This window comes from Panthera leo, chromosome D2 (assembly GCF_018350215.1).
Source record: "Panthera leo isolate Ple1 chromosome D2, P.leo_Ple1_pat1.1, whole genome shotgun sequence".
NCBI lineage: Eukaryota > Metazoa > Chordata > Mammalia > Carnivora > Felidae > Panthera > Panthera leo.
Window position 1 is genome coordinate 30,934 of NC_056689.1, and position 25,171 is coordinate 56,104.

A 25,171-nucleotide genomic window follows, 5' to 3' on the forward strand; every position below is an offset into this window, starting at 1 on the left:
TGATGAGTTAGAGAAAGATTGAAAATGGGAAGGAATTCTATGAACTCTGAACCCTACAGGCATGGAATAATGAGTAAGGAAAAGATGTAACAATAGCTTTGATCCTACTGGTCATTGATAATCATGTGCAAAGTGTTTCATGTGTAAGAATAAATTGTATCCTGGGACAAATATGAGGTTGTTGGGAACGTGGGCAGCTTATTTAAAATCATACCCAATATCGGGCCTTATCTGACAAGAGCAATTGTAACTCACAGGCAACAAATTGAACAAACACGGGAACAGCTGCAGCAGGCAGAGCTCCCCTTTAGATACCAGGTAACCTGAGTTCTGCCTGACATACTGAACCCTAAGCGCCTCACGCGGGTGAGTGTAGTGGCCCTTGGAATCCCTGACCACAGGCTTTTCATTGTTGGCTTTTTCAGCTTGCAGTTCATGAGAAGAATGCTCAGGACAACTAGGTAAGTGTTTTCTTGTTTCCTCCTCTTTCTTTGGTGCACAGTGTGGCACCACCTTCCGACTGAAGGTGGATGTGTTTTTTCTCCCCCAGATCAAGACTCAGATCTGGGACAGGGAGATGGCGGAGCAGGGCAGGGAGGTCGCTTACTTGAAATACAGGTGTGGTCATTTGACTTGCGTTTTTATGGGTGTTTCCAGGGATGACGCCTGCACTGTTTGTTGTCTAGTAGACGACGCGGTGTTGCAACTCTTATAGAAGTCCATTATTTTTCTGTATCCAAGACTGGACGGGATGGAAGCAAAGAGGCTGCCTGAGGGATACATGAGGCAGAAACCAATCACTGCAAGAACCCTCCACGGAGAGGTAAGGAGCACGTTGTGATGTGCCGCAGTCTAATTTCTGCTGTGCAGCCTGTTCCTGTGTGTGATCATCGTGTGGTCTGGAAAGAATCACAAGCAGTAAGGACGGCAGGTGGTCTGAAGGGGTGACAGAAGGGTGTTCTCCTCTGCTGCCGCAGACAGTGAGGCACTTGTCCCTGTGACTGGTGGAGCTCATGCCCCTCCTCTGACGGTGACCCTCCCACCTCCTCTAACATCCCGGTGTCTGAAGAGCCTGGAAACCTTCTTCCCACCCGGACACAATACGAAGACTTTAGTTTATTTGAGGAGAAGGTCATTTATTCACTAGTTTTAACAGTCTTTCTTTTTGTTTGTTTTGGGAACTGTAGCCCTACATCCCTCATTTCAAGTTCCATAAAGCTTAGCTTAGTCCTCTGATGGTATCAGTGCAACTCTGCAGCTTCACTGCTAACTTCTGACAGTTTTCCTTTTCTCGATAGTGTCAAATTAGTCTTTCCTTATATACTAACTGCTCTCATGTGGAAGGCAGCTTGTAGATAAGCTGGGAGATTGAACAATTTGCCTGAAGCCTGAAGAAATGCACCCTTCTTGAGGACTCATTGAGGATATACACCAAACCAGTATTCTCAATGTTATTCTTTTTTGTTAATTTTATTTATTTTGAGAGACGCACAGACAGAATGCCAAGCAGGCGCCACACTGTCAGTGAGGAACCCAATGCTGGGCTTGAATTCACAAGCTGTGAGATCGTGACCTGAGCCAAAATTAAGAGTTGGATGCTGAATCCAAGCATCCTCAGATTAATTCTTGATCTGTAATGGAATCGTGATTTCCCATGATGTATACTGAGAAAACTGTTTTACTGGTGAATTCTAAATTGCTAGTTTGCCTGGCCTGTCCACAGTTATGTGATTAATTATGAAACAACATGAACTAGGGCACCATGAGGTCTTTATCAAGGTGAGGGGATGGTTCTCCCCCTTATCCTTGGGCACCTGACCATAGGGAAAAGTTTAAGATATTTGAGGAATGAGTTGAGGGATTGTTTTCATTCCGCACAGTCCTCTAAAAGCAGAATAAACCTCTGTCCCTTCTAGGGTCTTTAGTAGATCGAGAAACTGCTGAAACCTTTGTGGGTTACAGCGGCTCTGACTGTACCAAGAATGCATACAAGGACAAGGTAAATGCCGGGGCCATTCTCAGTTGTAACTCTTTTGGGAAACCCTCATCTTTATGTACAGCATGCTCCCCCGGCCTTGTCTCCTTTTGCGTGTTGTGTGATATGTCTGTTTGTTCTTTCTTTTCCAAATGCACACTCATAACCCAGGAGCCCACAGGCTTCTCAATTTTTAGTCTGTCAGCTTTCTGTGGTAAGTTTAGAAGCCAAAAGCGCTTAGAGACTGAGTACCTTAAGGTTTTTCCATGAGTTTCAGGAAATAATGAGAGGAGGATGACTGCACACTCCAAACAGAGGTCTCCCGGCCTGGGTGATCCCTTCCAGACCTCACCTCTGTGGGAACAGTGTGGCTGCTGTGTCTTCCTTTCTTGATTCTGGCTAGGAGATGAACCTGTTAGAAACGACATCATGACTCCAACTTTTTATTATGTGCCCTGTGCCATTTAGAGTGGTCATAGAGAAAGCCAATGTCATCACCTTTCTGTCTTTGTTGGTAAATGACTTGTCTGGAATCCTCCAGCTATACCTTAGGTAAAAAACAATTTGAACACTGTGTCCTTCAGTTGTGTTTCTATGAGCAGTTTCTGGTTGTGTCCCCAGTCACTGTTAGAGCTGATATAATCTCATGACACATACCAGTTTTATACCAAAACACTTGCATGAAATCTGTTATGTGAATTTCTCCCTCTTTTTTTCTGTTGCACATAACTACTCTGTGTCCTTTAGTATGCTTAAAGTCAGAATTCCCTATGAATTAAGATGAACACATCTGAACTTTGTAGACATTCACCACAAGTAACTCGTTCTTCACAGAAGACTCTCATTCCCCTGCAAGGTTCCAGGCATCCTCCACTCCCCAGAGGTCTCCGAGGCCTTTGACAACACTTCAAGAGGGAAGACTCCTTTCTCAGGGAGAGGACCAGAGGAGGCACAGTGAGGGTCCGGCTGCAGAACGTTTTGCCAGGAGTGGCTGTGATTCCATGAGCAGAATATGAGTCGTTTATTCCCATTTTTTTTGTGTTCTTAATATAGCAAAAGCAGAGCATCTGGAGTCGCCGTAGAGGAGGGATGCAGGGTGAACCTGGACATCGATGGCTGCCTGTCGGGAGAATGCTACTTCATTAATCTGTAATTACTTCTGTTAACCCTCTAGGACAGGACCCTTGCCATTTTACTTCCGCAGACATGGGCAATGATGTGTGGTGGCAATAGGTTAACCTCTTGCATCTACTACCCCAAGCTGTAGGTGGTATCCAGTGGCAGGGACAGACTTTTCAGGTACTGATGCTACTCTCTTGGATCCTGGTGGTAGAGAGGTGGCAGGTGCTGACACCTTCTTCTCTGGGTTACAGCTGCTTTTGGTATTTGTTCTCTTGTCTGGCATATGGATGTAGCTGTCACTTCTGTTCTGCAGGGAGGTCTGGATCCTGGGGACCTCCTCCGTTAACTGGATGATTCTGCATGCCCTACCATAGACATGCCCCGCCCCCAAGCCCCATGGACTATTAGGCACGTCCACCTCCTGAACCTTAGTGGCCCTGAGGCCACCCGGAACCCCTCCACCTGCAACACTTGGTAAGATGATCTAAGCACTAGGATTTGACTCTAAAACACACTCACCTTATTTTGTTGCTGTTAGGTCTTGGGCCAAGGTGCAGAGGCGGTACCACAGACCATTGTGATGCAAGGGGAATGTGTCTGCTGCCATTACCATATTCCTCAAGTTGCTCAGGATCTCATCTTTGTCCTTTCCCCCACCATGGGTTGGTACAGGCATCTCTTGTGGAAAAGGAATGGGGCCGTATGCAGAAAAGCAGACATAGCGCTTCAGCAGAAATGCCCTGTACACAGTCCACGTGCTGGGATCTGTGAGGCATGAGGCACAATGTAACGTACGTCCATCTAGTTGTGCTCACAGCCATCCATAGTTGTTCTATGAGTGATGAATACATCTGAATCAGGGCTTTTAGGAGTCTTCATCAAGTTATAAGGGATGGTTCTTCAAGTTCTTTTTGGGTATCACCGGAGGCATGTGGGACACCCTGTGCATGTAATTTGGGATCTCACTGGGACAAAGAGTTTAAGTTGACGGAAGTATGAGGGGAGGGTTTTTTGTTTTGTTTTTGACCTCCAAACAGTCTACTCAAGTCAGAATAAACCTCCATCCCTTCTAGAGCTTTTTGCAGGTCCAGAAGTAGGTGTCACAACCAAGAGTGACATCGACACTGGCTCTGCCAAAACTACCAAGAAGCACAAAGTAAATACTGTGGCCATTTTCAGTTCTAAGTCTTTACGGACAGCCACATCTTTCTGTACAGGACACTCTCCTGCCATTGTCTCTGGTTTGTGTGAAGTATGGCCTGTCTGCTGTTTTTGTTTTTTTTTTCCCAAATGCAAAACCTTTACCACCGAGTCTATGGGATTCCCTATTTTCCAGCTGGCATCTCTTTGTGGTAACTTTAGAAGCTAAGCGTGCTTAAGGGTGAGAACCATAGGGCTTTTCCAATGTGTTCCTGGAATAAATCAAGGAGGATGACACCACACTCCACTTGGAAGTCTCCTACCTTGCCTCATTCTTTGTGGATCTCCTCAATGTGGAATCATTGCTCTTGCTGTTTCTTCCTCTCCTGTTTCCTTCTATTGAGGGTTTTAACGTGCTCAGAAAAATCTGTGGGTATCCTTACAATTTGAAAATGCAAACTGCCTTCACTCCAACTTATATTTTTGTATGTGTCATTTACAATGGTCTTAGACAAAGTAAATTTCATACCCATCAGCATTTTGGTAAACATGCTGTCCAGAGTCCCTTCAGGTGTGCCCTGGGCACAAATATCTGAACTATAAGAGGTGGCATATTTGCCATAGAAAACATGCACTGGAACTTAATTTGTGAAGAGAAAAAATCCAAAATTACCTGTGTGTCAAGTCCCCACGGTGTCCTTCACTTGTGTTCACATGAGCACATTCTCTCGTGTCCTGTGTCACAGGTACAGCTAAAACATGGAAACTTACACCAGACATCAAAGTGCATTTGTGTTAATTTTGTCTTTTAGAATTTCAGCTCATTTTTCCAGAGGACACAATTACCCTGCAAAGTGTACTGCACTTAAGCTGAGAAGTACCTCTGAATTCAAATAAATTAGCTGAACCCAACTAACATGTATAGGCTACCTGTTTCTCTAAGAGCATGCTTTCCCAGGTCCTCTACAGGCCCTCACTGTGCCCATGGATAGCACTTCCAGAGAGGAGGAGATCCCATTGTCGGGACAGTAGTTTGGACACAGGCAGGGGCTTAGAGGCAGAACTTTGAGCCACGAGGGCTATGATTCCATGTGTGGACACTGGCTTTGTCATTCCTTCTCATTCTGTAGTTCTTCACATACACAATAAACAGCCTCTGTGGTGGAGGGGATGAAGGGTGGAGTGTGATCCTGGACATAGTTGACTTCCTATCTGGAATATGCTACTTTGTTAATTTAGTATTCAGCCTATAAATCTTTTAGGAAAAGGACGCTTGCTGTTTCTACGTTTCCAGACACGTGGGGACATTAGTTTACCCCAATCACATCCTCTTCCCACCCCAAAGCTGTAAGTGGAACCCAAAGTATGGGTAGAGATTTTGGCACTGATGCTGCCCTCTTGGAACCTGGTGGTGGGGAAGCTAGTAGGATATGAGCACTGCTGCTTTGGGTTTCCGCTTTTTGCTGGTGTTGGTGCTCGGTTCTGTCCTATGAACATACCTCTCATTTCTTTTCCGCAGGCTATTTTGTATGCAAGAGTCCTGGTCCTTTCCCAGGATTGCCTTGCAGGCTGTACCCTGTGGACCACCCTTCACCACCAGTCATGGGCTATAGGCCACATCCCCCTCCTCCACCTACTCTATTTGTTAAGATGACCTGAACTGGATGAGTGGCTGGTAAAGTATATTCATCTTCTTCATGATTGACTTTGTGGCAATGATGTAGAGATGGTTGTGAGTCTTGGCAATCCAACTACAAACTGCCTGAGGACACTGTAGCATATCTCAAGTTTCTCAGGACATACATACAATGGGCAGTGTCATGTCCCTGTAATACAGTGAGCTATACGTTTCTCTTGTCAAATGAAAGAGGATTTTTTACACAAAAGCAGACGTATCAGCAGTACTGGGGCGTATGTTGGAGACACAATGTGTTGGGTTCTCTAACTTTTGGAGCATCAGGTGTCCTGTGTGAAAGAGGGACATTCATTAAACGATGCAGACCTTGTGGTCACCATGATGGAAACACCAGTGAAGGATCCAGTGCAAAACCGGGGGAGACTTGAATCATACAGGAATAGAAGGGAAGTTGAGCACAATAAGCAGAGTTTGAGGAGGTGCAGAGGGGAGGGTGTTGGGGGTCAGTGAGATGCAGCTGGAGGTCATTCCTGGCCACAGCCTGAGCAGGGAGTGTGAGGTCCATACGGAGCTGCTATGTGGGACCGCTCTCAGTGCACAATGCACTGTTCATCTCCAAAATGTCAGTGTGTTGCCAAAGTGCATGCAGGTAATCACCTAAAAAGATTCTTGTCTCCCTGGATTTTCCTGAAGGTTCTACATATTTGTGGGGGGAAAAGAGCCCTGGAGATATGGGGAATTTAACTTGTTCTTATGAAAATGCTGTATGCCCAAGTTCATATCCCTCAGTGAGACTAAAAGTGGAGACAGGTTCTAGATCAGCTGAGTCATCCTACAATTCAGGGCTGGCCAGATGCCACCCCTGCTGGACCCCTGTCATCACCCTGACTACAGCTTTGCATCTCCTCAAACTTCTCTCATAATATCCTGAGGCTTTGCCTGTGTTCCTGCTGTCTCAGCCCTAATAACAGTTCTCAGTGGGACCTACACAGAGCCTCAGCTGTGTTATCTGTGAAAACAGGGGTAATATTTGTTTCTAAGAACAAGAGAAAAAGAAGACATTCAGTGTATAAAGCATCTGCAAAATCTCTGGGAACACGCTTCTCACAGTTTCAGTTAAGATATCTCCACACAATGATCCTCCAAAAAAGATGGTCACAGGAGTTCATTAAACTAGGACTGTTAACAACTCAGCCCAGGGAGTGGGAATCACGGTTTTAAAAAATAAGACAATGTCCCTCGTTTTTCTATTAGAATTCGGGCCCTGCCACACAGTGAAAGAAAAGCTAATTATGAGAATGTGTACATTCAGAGACCTAGATCTGAAGACAATCATTTTCTATTACACATAATCTCACAGATGCAGCTACACACTACAGTGTTCATCTGAGGCCACAGCCACAGATAAACTACAGAAGACAGAATGCATGTAGGAAAACATAAGATCACAGGGAAATAAACCAAAATCTCTTTGCCTTGTAGGACAACTCTTTTGAAATTTGAAGAGGACTGTGCATGGTGACAGACTATCATGTTTGTATATACATTTTAAGAATGTGTCAGATCTACCTGAATGCTTTCCATGCCCATCCTGTCCCCTCCACTTTGTCCTTCCTACTGTCCCCTAATCCACCTTTCATCGTTATGTCTCTGTGTCAGCGTCTGCTTCTAGGACCATCTACTCTCACTCCCCATTGGTGCACACAGTGGGGTTCCTGTACACACAGGTAACAAAGTACCGGAAATGGTGGAGGGAGTTTTCTGGGGTGATGGGACCTTCCTATATCTAGGTGCTTATGCTCATTTATTTTGGAAATATTCCCTGAGTCCATGATGCCTTCGGGTCAGATAGGTATCTGTCCTTAGGAAATGGCTGAGATCTAATGGTGGAGAAGGATGAGGGACCAGCAGTGACTGTGGTAGAGGAGTGAGGGTCAGACCCATGCCCAGGATGCCAGGTGTCCACAGACAGCACCACGTGTAGGAGGACTCTGAGGAGCAGAGATTTCTTGATCAGACCCATGGACTACATAATCATCCTGCAGTTTCCTCACTGAGAGATGGCCAGAGCAGAAGGACAGCAGCTGGAGGACACCCTGATCATGGCTGGAGTGGAGCAGTGGGCCTGGGGGATTGAGTCAGGGAAAGGGACAGGCAGAAGGCAGCAACAGGGAGTTTGAGAGACAAAGGAAAGAGAAGAGAAGGGACCCTTCTCTGCTGACTTCACCTACATTTCTGTGTGACCAAAATGAGACGCTTGTCTCCCAGGGAAGGGAAGAGGGCTGGCAAAAAGACAGAATGACATACTCAGCTCAAGTGCCCAGGGTATCTGCCTTGCTCTTGAGTACCTAACACAGGAAGCACGTGCTTTCTGTCATGATTGGAAATGCAGCTCGTACCATTTAGTGAAAATCAATCCAATTATGCATCCCTCAGCATTAAAGTACTCCAACAAAATTAAGTGAACAGACTGAAAGATACAACACAGGATAAAGTCCAAAGGTAGAATGACTGCAATACTTTCGGGAATACAGTCTATCAGAAAAGGAGGTAGGTACCCTAGTGCAGGCCTTCAGACACCTGGGCAATATCTGAAAATGTAAAAAAAAAAAAAAAAAAAAAAAAAAAGTCCTTACTCCAAAAGCAACATTAGCTCTAGACACAAAGGGATCATGATTTAAGGTTTAGAGAGAAAGCATGTGACTTCATGGTGCTGTATCCATGAGATCAATTCTCATCAAATTATACCCTTTAATTTGAGGCTCTTTGTTATATGTAAATTATACCTCATTAAAGAGAGTTTCAAAGCACAAAATACTAGAAGCAAATGTGGGAACGTTCCTTTCAAATCCTGAAGTGCATGGGTGAGATGAGTCTGTCTGCCCATGTCTCAAAAATCCAAAATAATAAGACACTTAAAAAATTAATAGCAGACTAAGCAGACCCTGAGCTCACACTGTCCCATGTTTTCAACTGCATAACATCCACATCCAAGTCCATGAACCAGAGAACGATCCAAAGACTGGCAGAACAAACTCCACACCTAAATAGAAGCTGCATCAGAAAGGTGGAGTCTGGCTGCCTGCAGAAGGGGCAGAAAAAGTGAGCCCTCACACCAGGGAAGACTAATCTCCATAACATTGGGCATTAAAACCCAGGGGGGCTGAATTCCCTTGAGTTTAGATCCTGGGCTTTGGAGGTCAGCTGACCCAGCACTGGGTGATCCAGGAGGATGAGTGATAGCCAGGTCCCTGCCTGTGTAGAGAGGCAACGTAAACATGGCATTTCACACAATGCTTAGGCCACAGGAGACACATGTATTCATGCTGATTCTTGATTCTTGACTCAGCTGGCCTGCCTGGGTCCCACTGACACCACTGACAGCAAGCACAGCCCACAACAGGCACGCATTCAGTGCAGACCTCCGCACTGAAAGGAAAAGTAACCCAGACACAACAGCAGGGAGTGAGCAATACCCATACGATATCCTCCTGAAGGTCCAGGTTCTATAAACGGAGATGTGCACTGCTGAGGACTCCAGGACCTCTTCTTCATAACGGCATTAATTTCAAGATCAGAAGGCACAGCTGACTTTCCTAACACAGAGAAATAGAGCCAGAGAGACAGACAAAATGGACACACAGAGATGTTTATCCACAGTGAAAGACCTAGTCAAAGCCACAGCCAGAGATCTAAGCCAAAGACATATAAGTAACATACCTGATACAGAATTTAAAGCAATGATCATAAGGATACTCACTGGAGTTGTGGAATGAGTAGAAGAGTGAGACCCCTGACAGAGGTAAGATATAACATAGTTACACACTGAGGACACAATCAAGGAGAAACATGCTTGCTGGAATGAACAGAGGGATGGAAGAAGCAGCCGAACAAACTAGTGACCTTGAAGACTAAGTGATGGAAATTAATCACACTGAACCAAAGAGAGAGAACAGAATTCTGCAACGTGAGACGAGACTAAGGGAACTCAGTAACTACAGGAAAGATAATAGTATTCATATTGTAGGAGTCCCAGAAGGAAGAGAAAATGGGGAAGAAAATTTATTTGAGGAAACAATAGCTGAAAACTTCCCTAATTGGGGGAGGAAAACAAACATCCACATCCAGGAGACTAGAGAACTCCCATCAAAATCAGGCCAACACACAAACCTATTGTAAGCAAACTTACAAATTAGGGTGAGAGTAAAGAAAAACTCATAAAAGCAGCAAAACAGTCCTTAACTTAGAAGGGAAGACCCATGAGGCTAGCTACATATTTCTGAAAAGAAACTTGGCAAGCCAGAGTGACATCACATATTCAAAGTGCTGAATGGAAAAATCAGCAGCCAAGAATACTCTATTCAGCAAGGCTATCTTTCAGGATGAAGGAGACACAGACTTTCACAAAGAAAAACTAAAGGAGTTTGTACCACTAAACCAGTCCTGCAAGAAATATTAAGAGGGATTCTTTGAGTGGAAATGAGAGACCAACAGTGACAGTATAGAGGTAGAAGACAAGTTCAAGTAAAAAATGAACATTTCTGGAAAAAAATCAGTTAAAATACTCAGAGAAATGGATTTGAAATATAATAACATCTGCCAAAAACCTAGGGAGGAGAAAGTAATGGGTTCAAAGGTAAATGACAATCAACTTAATACAAACTGCTAAATGCAGAAGAGGTTATATAAACACCTAACAGTAGCCATATCCTAAAACCAGTCATAAATATGCTAAGAATAAAGAAATCAAAATATATCACTAAAGAAAATAAGCAATACATGAAACAAAGGCAAGAAAGGATCAGAGAAAATCATTAGAAACCACAACAAAACAGGCAATAAAATGGCAATACATATATACATAGCAATCAATTTTGAAGGGAAATGGAGTGAATGCTCCAGTCTAGAGAGGTAGGGTCTAAGAATGGATGAAAAAACAAAACAGATTCAGATGCCTACAAGTGACCCACTTTACACCTCAAGAATGATAGGATAGAGAAACATCACACAAATGAATGTCAAAAGAAAGCTGGGGTGGCAATATTTGTATCAGAAAAAATACACTCAAAAAAGTACATAACAAGAGACAGAGGAGGACAGTATATAACAGTAAATGGTACAATCCCAAAAGAAGATATAACAACTGTAAATATATCCCACAATTAAATGGGATTTATTCCCAAGCTACAAAGGTGGTTCAATATTCGCAAATCAATCAATATGATACAATACATCAACAGGAGAAAGGATAAGAACCAGATGATCAGGAAATCTGGGTGGCTGATCCTTTAACAGTCTGAAATCAGCTCAGGTCATGACTTCATGATTCCTGAGTTCAAGTCCTGCGTCAGACTCTGTGCTGAAAGCTCAGATCCAAGAGCCTCCTTCGAATTCTATGTCTCCCTCTCTCTCTGCCCCTCCCTGCTCACGCTCTCTCTCAAAATTAGTAAACGTTAAAAGAAAAGAAGCATACAGTCATTTCAATACATGCAGAAAGGAACATTTGACAAAGTACAACATCCGTTCATGCATGTAACCCCCTAAAGTAGGTTTACAGGAAACATACATTAACATCATAAAGGTTATCTATGAAAACCCTGCAGTTATAATCAACCTTAATGGGGAAAATCTGAGAGCTTTTCCTGTAAGGTCAGGAAGAAGACAAGGATGTTTACTCATACCACTTTTAGTAAACAAATTACTGGAAGTCCTAGCCACAGCCAGCAGACAAACAAAATGAAACTATTTGCAGATTACATGACACTATATATAGAAAAACCTAAAGAGTCCACCCAATAACTGCTAGAACTGATAAATGAATTCAGCAATGTCACAGGATGCAAAATCATTGTACAGAAATCTGTTGCATTTGTAGACCATACAGAAGCAGTAGAAAGAGACATTAAGAAAACAGTCCCATTTACAGTCATACAACAAAAATAAGATATCTATAAATCTAACCAAAGTGGTGAGCGACCTATACTCAGAAAAGTATAAAACAGTGATGAAAGAAATTCAAGATGACACAAAGAAATGGAAGGACATTCCATACTCACGGATCAGAAGTACAAATATAGTGAAAATGTCTATACTTCCCAAAGCAATTGACAGAATTAGTGCAATTTCCATCAAATTACCGACAGCAGTTTTCACAGAACGACAACAGTCCTAAAATTTGTATGGAACCAAAAAAGACCCCAATCTTCAGAGTAAACAATCTTTATGTGAAGTGATAATTATGGATGGCACTATGCCTCTGGATCTTCTGCTCCAAAACACAATAACTCTGGCTTAAGCATTTGAACAAACGTTAGACATATCCCAACCAAGGATCATTCTACAAAATACATTCTACAAACGTACCCTCAAAACTTTGCACCTTATGAAAAATATGGAAAAATCTAAAAATTGTCATGGCCAAGTGGAGCCTAAGGAGACAGGATGACTGTAATGTGCCAGCTGGGATGAGTCTGGGCTAGGAGAGGTTAAAACCGAAGCAATCTGAATACAAATATAAACTTTACTTCATACTACCATATCTCTTTGATACATTGATTGTGATCATGTACCAACCATTATGACATCAATAGTGAGAAAACAGTCTGATGTATGTGGATACTCAGTATTATTCTCCCAATTTTTTTTGGTAACTAGAAACCCATCATGAAAGAATAGATTATTAGTAATCATGGTTTTTCTACACATAAGATTACATAACCAGTTCCAGTATTAGTTACTAGTGATGTACATGTACCTATTCTTGTTCTTACTATTGTTTAATTTAAATAATAGCATTCATGGTACAGAAAACTGAATGCATGATAAACACTTCATAGAAACATCTACTTTACATATTTTAAGATAATAACGTATGTATATACCACTCTATTATGTGGTATGTAAATGTTTTTCTGATCTTGAACGAGCATGTCATTGAATGGCTTTCCATAAAGGTGGTTATGCTAGATAATGAATGATACTCAGATTTTACAGGATGTACGTCACATCATGCCTGAACATTGTCAAAAATAAAAACATACACGCGGCCAGATGAAGCATTGTGACTGGCTCACTTATTGTAAAAAACCCTTGCTTTAATATTTTCACGTATATTTTTAGCAGGAATACAAGAGAATCAAATATTTCCAAATCGAAGAGATATTCAAAGACTGGAAGAACGATAGGGAGTTCAAAGGGTTTCAGAAGGATAAGATGTGACCATGAAGGGGGAGTCACAGGCAAGCAGCTTTCTCTGGTCCACACTGACATGTTTGCATGAGGATATGTGACTTGCCAAAGGGTAAGTCCCAGAAGTACAAGAGGGAAAGACAACGCTTTAGGGCGGGGTGACTTGGAAAGGGTGCTTCTGTGCCTAAGTGATGGGTCAGCAACCTGGCTGGGGGTCCCTGCGTCAAAGACTTCAAAAGGTCAGCAGTAACCTATACTCACAAAGATCTTAGTAACATAGATCAAAGTAACTTAGAGCCACAAAGATCTTAGAACCACAGAGTCGATCTTTACCTATGATTAGGAGATGGTCACAGTTTCACAGGATATGATCTTTGGGCCGGCAGTAGATGCCTAAAATATTATTTAGGGCTATACATTTAATGAAAAAAATGTATGTGTAAAAATTTGGGTTTGGAATGTTAAGAAAAATCACAGGCCCATCATGGAGTTACTTACGTTAAGGCCACATGTCACTAAACCTAATTTCATTCCTGCAGGAATGTAACCTTTAACCAGTCAGCAAAGAATTTCCTAGTCAGTGCTGGAAATTTAACTGATAGATCCCTGCCATTCCCCTCAGAGAGGCAGTCTTGCCTAAATAAGGTATTCCATGCCACTATTTTTTTTTTAAGTTTATTCAAGTTAGAGACAGGGAGCACATGCAAAAGAGGGGCAAGACAACAGGGAAAGAGAGAATCCCACAACCAAGAGGTCATGATCTGAGCCAGGATCAAGAGTCAGACACTTAACCAAGCCATCCAGGCACCCTGAGAATGTGGAGTTTCAAAGGTTAGCAGTCTTGGCTGGGATACAGCCATGAGGGCACTGGCCTACTCCTGAAGAGAAAGCGCAAACAACTTGCAGGCAGATGGCATTGAAACAGTGATCTGTACAACACCTGGTGCACACACTGGGGGAGATTATACACTCATCGTGGAGAGCATCCCTGTGAAGCAGTGTTCACAATGAGGGGACAAAGAGCTAGGACAGAGGAGCTGCGTGGCGCCATTACCCTGCTCTGCACACCCCCCAGGCAAAAAAAAACCACAGAGCCATCTGCTGGAACCAAGGCAATCCCCACACTGGGTGCCTAAGCTGCTTACGACAACCCCAACTTCCTGTGTTCTGGCGAGACTGGCCTTCAAGGTCATTCAATCTTGCTTCAGTCCCAATGGAGCTGGCCCATTCCCCAGAAGACCAGGGGAAGCCCATGACCATACCACCTCTCTTGACCAGACCGTTATGCAGGGCTTCACTTCTAGTGGCAATCATTTCAAGTCTCACTTAACAAGCAGATTGGAGCAGACCTAGATAAGTCTCACAACATTCTGGCCAAGGACCATACATTGCTCATACAACTGGCTTGAAGGATAGTGCAGCCAGAACACAAAACAGTGCATGCAACACACACCACAGACACTCCGTGATGTGCCAGGCCCTGGACACTAGATGATCTCCTCTTCATAAAGCCATTCATCCCAGAGGCAGGTAACATAATGAGCTTTGGTAACAGAGAAGGCAAATACTCAACCAAAATGCCAAGAGGAATGCATCCCAAATGAAAGAACAAGATAAGGTCATGGCCAGAGACATGGAAGGAACATTTCCAAACTCATTCTATGAGGCCGGCATGGCCTTGAGTCCAAACTGGACAAAGACCCCACCGGAAAGGAAAACTACAGACCAATTTCCCTGATGAACCTGGATGCGAAAATTCTCAACAAAAAGTAGCAAACCGGATCCAACAATACATAAAAAGGATTATTCAGGACAATGAGGTGGATTTTATTCCTGGAATGCACAATAGATTCAATATCTGCAAATCAACTGATGTGATACATCACATTGATAAAAGAAAGGATAACAACCACATGATCCTCTCAATAGATGCAGAATAAACGTTTGACAAAATGCAGCAGCATCCTTTCTTGGTGAAAAAAAAAAAAAAAAAAAACCTCATGAAAGGAGGGATAGAAGTATCATTCCTCAACATGAGAATATCCAGATATGAAAGTCCCACAGCTAATATCATCTTCAATGGTGAAAAACTGAGCTTTCCCCCTAAGGTCAGGAACACGACGGGGATGTCCACTCTCAGCACTGTTATTCACCATACTGTTGGAAGTCTTAGCCTCAGCAATTAGACATCAAAAAGAATACAAGGTGTCCAAGTTGGCTAGGAGGAATCAATATTTCCCTGCTCACAGACACGATACTCTCCGTGGAAAATCTGAACGACTCCACCAAAAAACTTCTAGGATTGATACAGGAATTCAGGAAAGTATCAGAATATACAATCAATATGCAGAAGTTGATTGCATTTCTATACACCAGTAATGAATCAACAGAGAAATCAAGGAATTGATGTCATTTACAACTGCACTGAAAACCATAAAATACCCAGGGATAAACCCAACCAAAGAGGGAAAAGATCAGTACAGTTAAAACAATAGAGGGTCTCCTGGGTGGCTCAGTTGGTTAAGTGCCGTCTTCGGTTCTGGGCATGATCCTGCATTTGTGGGATTGAGTCCCTTGACGGGCTCTGTGCTGACAGCTCAGAGCCTGGAGCCTGCCTCAGAGTCTGTGTCTCCCTCTCTCTCTCTGCCCTCCCCCCCCCCCCACCGCTCATGCGCTCTCACTTGCTCGCTCACTCTCTCAAATATAAATAAACATTAAAAAATTAAAAGAACAAACCATACAGCGTCTATAAAAGAAGTTGAAGAAGACACAAAGAAATGAAAAAAAATCCCATGTACATGGATTAGAAGAACAAATATTGTTAAAATGTCAATACTATCCAAAGCAATCGACAAATTCAATGTAATTCCTATCAAAATAACACCAGCATTTTTCACAGAGCTAGAGACAACAATCCTAAAATTGTATGGAACCAGAAAAGATCCCAAAGAGCCAAAGTAATGTTGAAAAAGAAAAACAAAGATGGAGACATTACAACTCTGGACTTCATGGTGCATTAGAAATCCGCAATCATCAAGACAGTATGGTACGGGCACAAGAACAGACACATAGATCAAAGGACCAGAATATGGAACCCAGAAATGGAGCCTCAAACATATGGCTGAATAATCTTTCACAAAGCAGGAAAGAATATCCAAAGGAAAAAGAAGAGTCTCTTCAGCAAATGGTACTGGGAAACCTGGACAGTGACAAGTATGAACCTGGACTATGTTCTTAAACTTCTCTCTCTCTCTCTCTCTCTCTCTCTCTCTCTCTCTCTCTCTCACACACACACACACACACACACACACACACACCTCAAAATGGATGAAACATCTAAATGTAAGACAGGAAACCATCAAAATCCTAGAGGAGAAAACAGGCAACCTACCTCTTTGATCCTGACCGCAACAACTTCTTGCTTGTCATTTCTCCAGAAGCAAGGGCAATAAAACCAAAATAAACTATTGGGACCTCAAGATAAAAAGCTTCTGCACAGCAGAGGACACAATCAGGAAAACTAAAAGGAAACTTAATGGAATGGGAGAAGATATTTACAGGTGACATATCAGATAAAAGGTTAGTATCCAAAATCTATCAAGAACTTATCACACTCAACACCCAAAAACCAAATAATCCAGAGAAGAAATGGGCAAAAGACATGAAGAGACACTTTAACAGGACATCCAGATTGGTCACACGTGAAAAGATGCTCAACCTCATTCCTCATAAGTGAAATACACATCAAAACCACAATGAGATATCCCCTCACGCCGATCAGAATAGCTAAAATTAACATCTCAGGAAACGACAGATGTTGGCAAGGATGCAAAGGGAAAGCTTTTGCAATGCTGGTGGGAATGCAAAATGGTGTAGCCACTCTGGAAAATAGTATGGAGATTCGCTACAAAAACCAAAAATAGAACTGCACTAGGACCCAGCAATTGCACTACTAGGTTTTTACACAAAGGATACATTAATGCTGACTCCAAGTGGCACATGCACTCTAATGTTTATAGCAGCATTATCAACAATAGCTACATTATGCAAAGAGGCCAAATGACCATTGACAGATGAATGGATAAAGAAGATGTATATTCATACAATGGAATATTACACGGTGATCAAAAGGAGTGAAATCTTGCTATTTTCAACAACGTTTAGTGAACTGGACTTTATTATGATAAGCAAAATATGTCAGAGAAAGACACACATCATATTAAATTCCACAGATGAGAGAATTCATAACAGTGAAGAACGTAGTGAAAGGAAAGCAAAAATAAGATACAAACAGAGATGGAGTCAAACGATAAGACACTGTTAAATAGAGGGAAGAAGCTCAGGGTTCCTGGAGGGTTACTGAATAGGGGTATGGGCTAAATGGGTGATGGGCATTAGAGACAGCACTTAGGATGAGTACTGGATATATTTTGTAATTGACGGATCACTAAATTCTAATCCTGAAACTATTCCACTATAAGGTAACTAACTTGGGCTTAAATTTTAAAAAAGAAAAAAATATTAAAAATGAGTAAAGAAATATACTACCAGTCAAAAGTAAAGAATATATAAATCGGGCTCTTTTAGTGGAAATGAAAGACCAAAATTGTTACAGACAAGAAAGGATCAGAGAAAACATCAAGATACAATGGTAAAACAACTAGTAGGGCACTAAATATATACCTATCAATAGTTACTCTAATGTAAATCGATAAATGCTCCAATCAAAAGACATTGGATAGGGAGACAGAATGGACACAAAAAAAAAAAAAAAGAAAAAGAAAAGAAACAAACAAACAAACAAAAAAAAAACAAGGTCTATCTAGGTGCTGCCTACAAAGCCTTATTTGGACTTAAGTCACCTGCAGATTTAAATTGAGGGAATGAAAAAACATTTATCATGCCAATAATATCAAAAGAAACCCAGTACCAATACTTATATCGGGCAAAAAACTTTAAAATTGAGACTGTAGTTTGGTACCCTTTAGGTCAATACCTAGTAGTAAAATTGCATGCATCCAATATTTATAGCAGCTTTATCAACAGTAGCTAAATTATGGAGAAAGCCCAAGTATCCAACAAGTGATGAAGGTATAAAGAAGTTGTGGGGTCTGTGTATGTGTGTGTCTGTGTATTCATGTATACGCGCGCGCGCGCGCGTGTGTGTGTGTGTACGTGTATATATTTATACATACATACATACATACGTATATACAATCAAATATGTCTCGGCTTCAAAAAGAATGAAATCCTGTCATTTGCAACGATGTGGATGGATCTAGAATGTGTTATGCTAAGTGAAATATGTCAATCAGAGAAAGACAAATATATCATTTCACTCATGTGTAATTGAAGAAACAAAACAGATGAAAACATGGGAAGGGGGCAGGAAAAGAGAAGAGTGGTAACAAACCACATGTGTCTCTTAATGATAGAGGAAAAAAAAGTGAAGATTCATGGAGGGAGATGGGTCAGCTCTGGGCTAGATGGGGGACCTGTATTAAGAAGAGCACTTGTTGTGATGAGCACTGGGTGTTGTATGTAAGGGATGAATCACTGAACTCTACTCACGAATCTGAGAATGCACTGTATGTCAACTAAGACTTAAATTTAAAAAATAAATAAAGCTGTAACAAGAGATGAAGACGAACACTATCTCATACTAAAGGGGACAACCAAACAAGAAGATCCAATGATTGTAAATTTTGATGCCCCCAACATGCAACCACCAAGTATATAAAACATTTAACAACAACAATAAAAGAACTCATTTATAATAATATAACGATATTAGAGGACTTTAACACATAACTCACATCGATGGACAGAACCTGTAAACAGAAAACCAACAAGGAAACAATGGCTTTGAATGACACACTGGACCAGATGGGTTTAGCAGATATATTCAGAACACTCCATACTAAAATGACAGAGTACACATTCTTTTCAAGTGCACATGGGGCATTCTCCATAATTTATCACATTCTAGGTCACAAATCAGGCCTCAACAGGTACCCAAAGACAGAGATCAAACCAAGCATTTTTTCTGACCACAAAGCTAAGAAACTTGAAGTTAACCACGTGTGCGCACGCACACACACACACACACGCACACACACTAAGGGGGAAAGGCCACAATTAAAGGGAGGTTAAATAACATGCTACCAAATGAATGGGTCAAACAGGAAATCAATGAGAAAATACACCGAAACTAATGAAAATGAAAATACACTGGTAAAAGTATTTGGAATGCGGCAGAAGCAGTCTATGATGGAAGTATATAGCAGTACAAGCCTACCATAAAGAGCAAGAAAAATCCCAAACAATCCTAACTTATAACTAAAGGAATGAGAAGAACAGCCGAAGGAAGGAAATAATAGAGATTAAGGCAGAAATAAGGAATATAGAAACCAAAAAGACACTAGAGCAAATCAATGAAACCAGGGGCTGGTTCCTTGAAAACAGTAATCAACATGAAAACCTCTTAGGCAGAGTTTTCACAAAGAAGAAGGAAAGGACTCAAGTAAATAAAATCACAAATAACACAGGAGAAATAACAGTCAACACCACAAAAATACAGTTAGAAGATAATATTATGAAAATCTATATGCAACAAATTGGACACTCTGAGAAAAATGGAACAATTCCTAGAAACACACAAACTACCAAAACTGAAACGGAAAGATACATAAAATCTGAAAACAGAAATCAAATCAGTAATAAAAAATTTCCCCCCAACACAAGAGTTCAGGGCCAGATGGCTTCACTAATGAATTCTACCATCCATTTAAGGAAGAGATAATATGTATTCTTCTCGAATTATTACAAAAAATAAAAAAAGAAGGAAAACTTACAAATTCATCTTATGAGGCCATCATTACCTTGATACCAAAACCAGTTAAAGCCTCCACTAAAAATGAAAACTGCCGGGGCTCCTGTGTGCCTCGGTGGGTTTGGTGTCCAAATCTTAATTTTGGATTAGGACATTATCTTGCAGCGCATGGATTCGAGTCCCACGTTGGACCCTGTGCTGACAGTGTGGAGCATGGCCAGGATTCTCCCTCTCCCTGTCTCTCTGCCCCTCCCTCACTTTTATGTACCCTATGTCTCTAAGTAAATGAATACTTTAAATATGTTTTAAAAATTTTAAATAAAACTACAGACCAATATCCCGATGAATATGTATGCATAAATTCACATCAAGATACCTTCAAATTAAAGTCAATAATACATTAATAGAATCATTTACCATAATCAAGTGGGATATATTCCCGGACTGCAAGGGTGGTTCCACATTCACAGATCAATCAACATGATGCACCACAGTAATAGAAGAAAGGATAAGAACAATATGATGCTTTCAAGACATGCAGGAAAATGATTTGACAAAATGTCACGTCCATTCACGATAAAACCCCCTAGCAAGTATATTGGTACTCAACCTACCTGCACACAATAAAGGCCATCTATGAAAAACCCACAGCTCATCTCATCCTCAATGGGGAAAAATTGAAATTTTTCTTCCAAGGTCAGGGACAAGACAGGGATGATCCCTCTCACCACTGTTATTCCACATAGTACTGTAAGTTATAGCCACAGCAATCAGACAACAAAAAGAAATAAGAAGCATCCAAACTGGCAAGGAAGAAATAGAACTTTCACTATTTGGAAATGACATGATGCTCTCTATAGAAAACATGAAAGATTCCCCTCAAAATTGTTAGAATTGATACATGAATTCAACAAATCAAAATATACAGAAATCAATGTACATAAATCTATCGCATTTCTGTAGACAAATAATGAATTAACAGAAAGAGAAAGTAAGGGGTCAATCCCATTGACAGGTGCACCAAATACCCCAAGATACCTGGAATAAACCTAACCAAAGAGGTAAAAGATCTGTACTCTAAAGGCTTTGAAACACTGATGAAAGAAATGGAAGAGGACGCAAAGAAAAGGAAATACATTTCATGTTCATGGATAGGAAGAACAAAATACTGTTAAAAGGTCTACACTCCACAAAACAATCTACACATGTAATGAAATCCCTATCACACAAACAAAACATTTGTCACAGAACTAGAACAAATAGTCCCAAAATATGTATGGAGTGACAAAGACCCCAAACAGCCAAAAGAAATTGAAGACCAAAACTAAAGCTGGAGACATCACGCTTCTAGACTTTAGGTTATATTACAAAGCTGTACTGAACAGAACAGTATGGTACTGGCAACCAACAACAACAACAAAAACATAGACGCAGAGACCAATAGAATGGAAACCCAGGCATGAACTCATACATATATGGTCAATTAATTCTCAACAAAGCAGGAAAGGATATCCAATGGGTAAAAAAAGATACTCTTGGGACACATGTGTGTCTCCACAGCGTGTGACTGTGGATTCAGCTCCAACCATGATCTCAGGGCAGTGCAGAGCATGTGTGGGATTCTCTCTCTCCATTTCTCTCTGACCCTCTTCTGCATGTTCTCTCTCTCTCTCTCTCTCTCTCTCTCTCTCAAAAATACATACATAAACTTAAAAAAAGTCTCCTCAACATGTGGTTTTGGAAAAACTAGACAGCAACCTGCAAAACAAAACAAAAACACAAACGGACCACTTTCTTACAACATACACAAAAATAAATCCAACATGAATAAAGAACTATGTGTGAAACCTGAAACCATAAAAATCCCAGAGGATACCTAACACAGGCAGTATCTTATTTGACATTGGCTGTACAAACATCTTTGTAGATATATCTCCTGAGGTAAGGGAAACACAAGCAAAAATAATGGGACTTCATAAAAATAAAAAGCTTCTGTCACAAAGGAAATAATCAACAAAACTAAAACACCTACAGAATAATATTTGTAAACGACATCTGATAAAGGTTTACTGTCCAAAATATATAAAGTTATACAGCACCCAAAAAATGAGAAATCCAATTAAAAATGGGCAGATGACATGAATGGACATTTTCCCAAGGTGACATAAACATAGCCAAGAGACACATGAAAAGATGCTCAGCATTACTCGTCTTCAGGGAAATACAATTCAAAAGTACAATGAGATAACACGTCACATCTGTGAAAATGACTAAAATCAATGAATGATGAGACAGCAGGTGTTGGCAAGGATGTGGGGAAAGAGGAACCCTCTTGCATTGTGGGAAGGAATGCAAACTGGTGCAGCCACTCTGGAAAACAACATGGAGATTCATCAAAAAAAAAAAAAAGGAAATAGAACTATGTTACGATCCAGCAATTTCACTACGAGGTATTTACAGAAAGAATACAAAAATAATTCTTCAAAGGGATACATGCACCATGAGTTTACAGCAGCATTTTCTACAAAAGCCAAATTACGGAAACTGACCAAGCATCCATCAACTGATGAATAAACTGAGATGTAGTATATGGAATGTAATATTATTTAGCCATAAAAACATGAAATCTTGTCATTTTCCACGAGGTGGATGGAGAGAATGTTATGCTGGGTGAAATAAGCCTGTCAGAGAAACACAAATACCAGATGATTTCACTAACACATGGAAATAAAACAAAACAAAGTGGGGGGGGGGGGGAGGAGACAGTGACAAACACTCTTAACTAGAAAAGAAACTGAGGAGTTCCACAATGAGGTGGGGGAATGGATGAAACAGCTTCTGGGGATTACGAAGTGCACCTGGGATGAGCACCAGGTGACGCATGGAAGTGTTGCTCTACATTGTACACCTGAAACTAATATTACACTGTATGTTTACTAAGTGCAATTTAAAGTAATAGATATCAGAAGGTTAAGACACCTACCTACGGGGTTTTCTGTAGTTTTCAATCACTTCATTAGGTTGGAAAAATAACCATAAATTTTTTAAAAAAGCATGTATGTTGTGGGGGACAGTTTGTGCCCTTACCTCGGTCACTGGTTCCAGCAGGACTCGGAAAGTGGGTCCCAGCTCATTCTTCTAGGAGTTCCCAAGACGAGCATTTCATGTATTCATGTCCTAATGGAATGCAGCTCCCGTTCTTCTGAATTTCTGTCAGGGTTTCTTCCCGGAAACAAGCCTGAATCTGGAACAAACCATCGACTGTATCTATGAGGTGATGTCGTGGAACCCTGCAATCCACAAGTCCTTTAGTAAAATACGACTTGTTCAAATAATGTCCAGGAAGTTGAGGAGTGAAACACGGGAACAACCCAGAAAATGCAATGGCCTATGCTGTTTTGCAACCATCATGCCCAGGGAAGCCACGCAGCGCCCCCTCCTCAGCACTCAGTACAACAAGGCAGCTTCTCTCTGGCGACTCAGGAGATGCCAAGTTGCTGCAAAGCTCCCAAGGTCTCCCCTGGGGCGGGCGGCAGAACCCGCTGGAAACACAGCTCTGCTCTCTGTCCTGAGACAGTGGTAGAGGCCCTGTGTCCTCTGGGAGCAGCAGCAGCCCTTCCTGCTCTGAAGTGCCCTGGGTCAGAAAAGCTGATGGTGCGCCCTCTGCTGGCCATCACTGCCTAGGCAGAGGAGGCCGCCCCTCCGGGTCTGTGGTGCTTGAGCTCTCTCTGCTGGCTACCATGGGAATTCCTGCAAAGTTGAAGGCCTTGGTCGCTCAGCTGAGGGACTGAAGGTGCTCTGGGCAACTTCGCCTGTTCTCCACAATGGGAAGGGTCTTAGTGACAGGGCCTGGGACACAAAGAAACCTTTTCCTTCTCCTTGTCTTTGAGTGAAGAATGAAACAGAATTTATTAACATAATGACATCATTTGTAATGTTTTAAGCAATGTCCACAGAAAAATAGACGGCCAATTTACACATGCTGAGCAAGTAATTGTGTTTACCACCAGAGTATTTAGGTTAGATAAAGAATTGACACCTTTGAGAGAGAGAGAACTGCTTCCAGCTATGGAACGAATGAGTCCTAGGGATACAAGAGATAGCCAATTGAATAGAGTTAATCCTGTAATAATACTGTTGCATGCTTTCACAGGATAGCTACACTTGTGCTGAAGGACAACATAATTTATAGACATATGGAATGACTACAATGTATGCCTAAAACTAATACAACAAATGTGTGAAGAATATCTCAATGAAAAGTTGACATCCTTTTACATTTAAAAATAAAACTCTAAGAAGAGGGAAAGAAGGAAATTATAATGATAAAAGGTATAATCCAACGAAAGATACAACAATTGTAAACATACATGTGCTCAACCTGAGAGAATCCAATACACAAAACACTGAAAACCTACAGTAAAGAATTGATACTCATACATACATAGAAGGGCACTTTAACACTGCAAAGACATCAAGGGAGATATCATTCCACCAGAAAATATACATTTGTACATTTTCTAATAACAGCATGCACATGGGTTCCAGAATTGATGAAGAAATACTCGACATGGAACGTGGAATATCACCATGTCATTTCCAAAGCGAGACGGCAGCTGCACGAGAGGATTCCTGAAGCCTACAGTAAGGGTGGCACATACATATGTCTAGCCTTGGAACCCATAGAATAATCTTGACCGGCACACACCCTTGTGACTCCACTCAGCCCTTTGGGGATACACCTGCTCTGCTCTGGGGTAACAACCCGGAGCCTCCAGGGAGCTAACCCTAAACCTAATGGTAACCCTAACCAGAATACTCACCCTACACCTAACCCTATATATCACACTAACTTTACAACAGATCCATGTCGGAACATGTTCCCTCATTTCAGCCTTCCATGGAATTCAAAACACTGATGTTGCTTCGACCCTGGCGACTTTCCTGGACCGAACCATAAACCTCTGACAACATCACGTGGCTGGGGTTCAGAAGCAGTAAAGGGTCACTCGGAATGGAACGTGGAACCTCACCATATCATTTCCCAGGCCCGGCTGCAGCTGCCCGAGAGGATTCCTGAGGCTTAACCTACAGGGGGCCATATATTTGTGTGAAATTGGAAGCCAAAGACTGGTCTTGATTGGCACCCTCCCTGTACCCTCTACTCAGACCTTCGGGGAGACCACTGCACAACTGTGGGTTCAACGCCTGGAGAATCCTGGGACCTAACCCTAAGCCTAATGCAACCCCTAAACGGAAAGTTCCACCGAAGTCTAAG

General features: G+C 41.7%; 2 long non-coding RNA genes across 4 annotated transcripts; one reads left to right on the forward strand and one right to left on the reverse strand.

Annotated features, from left to right (window-relative positions):
- Window positions 1–176: 176 nt before the first annotated feature.
- LOC122202260 lies at window positions 177–5,842 on the forward strand. Its single transcript, XR_006194554.1, has 5 exons — window positions 177–318; window positions 426–461; window positions 658–823; window positions 3,029–3,124; window positions 5,757–5,842. It is a non-coding gene; the product is annotated as an uncharacterized LOC122202260 (long non-coding RNA).
- Window positions 1,536–23,012, reverse strand: LOC122202259. 3 transcript variants are annotated; one of them, XR_006194552.1, is made up of 4 exons: window positions 22,981–23,012; window positions 4,911–5,003; window positions 3,617–3,862; window positions 3,011–3,095 (listed from the first exon to the last, which is right to left on the reverse strand). It is a non-coding gene; the product is annotated as an uncharacterized LOC122202259 (long non-coding RNA). The 3 variants fall into 3 exon arrangements; XR_006194553.1 differs by lacking the exons at window positions 3,011–3,095; window positions 22,981–23,012 and adding an exon at window positions 1,536–2,387 and having other exon boundaries at window positions 4,911–5,834; XR_006194551.1 differs by lacking the exon at window positions 22,981–23,012 and having other exon boundaries at window positions 4,911–5,834.
- Between the last annotated feature and the right edge of the window lie 2,159 nt (window positions 23,013–25,171).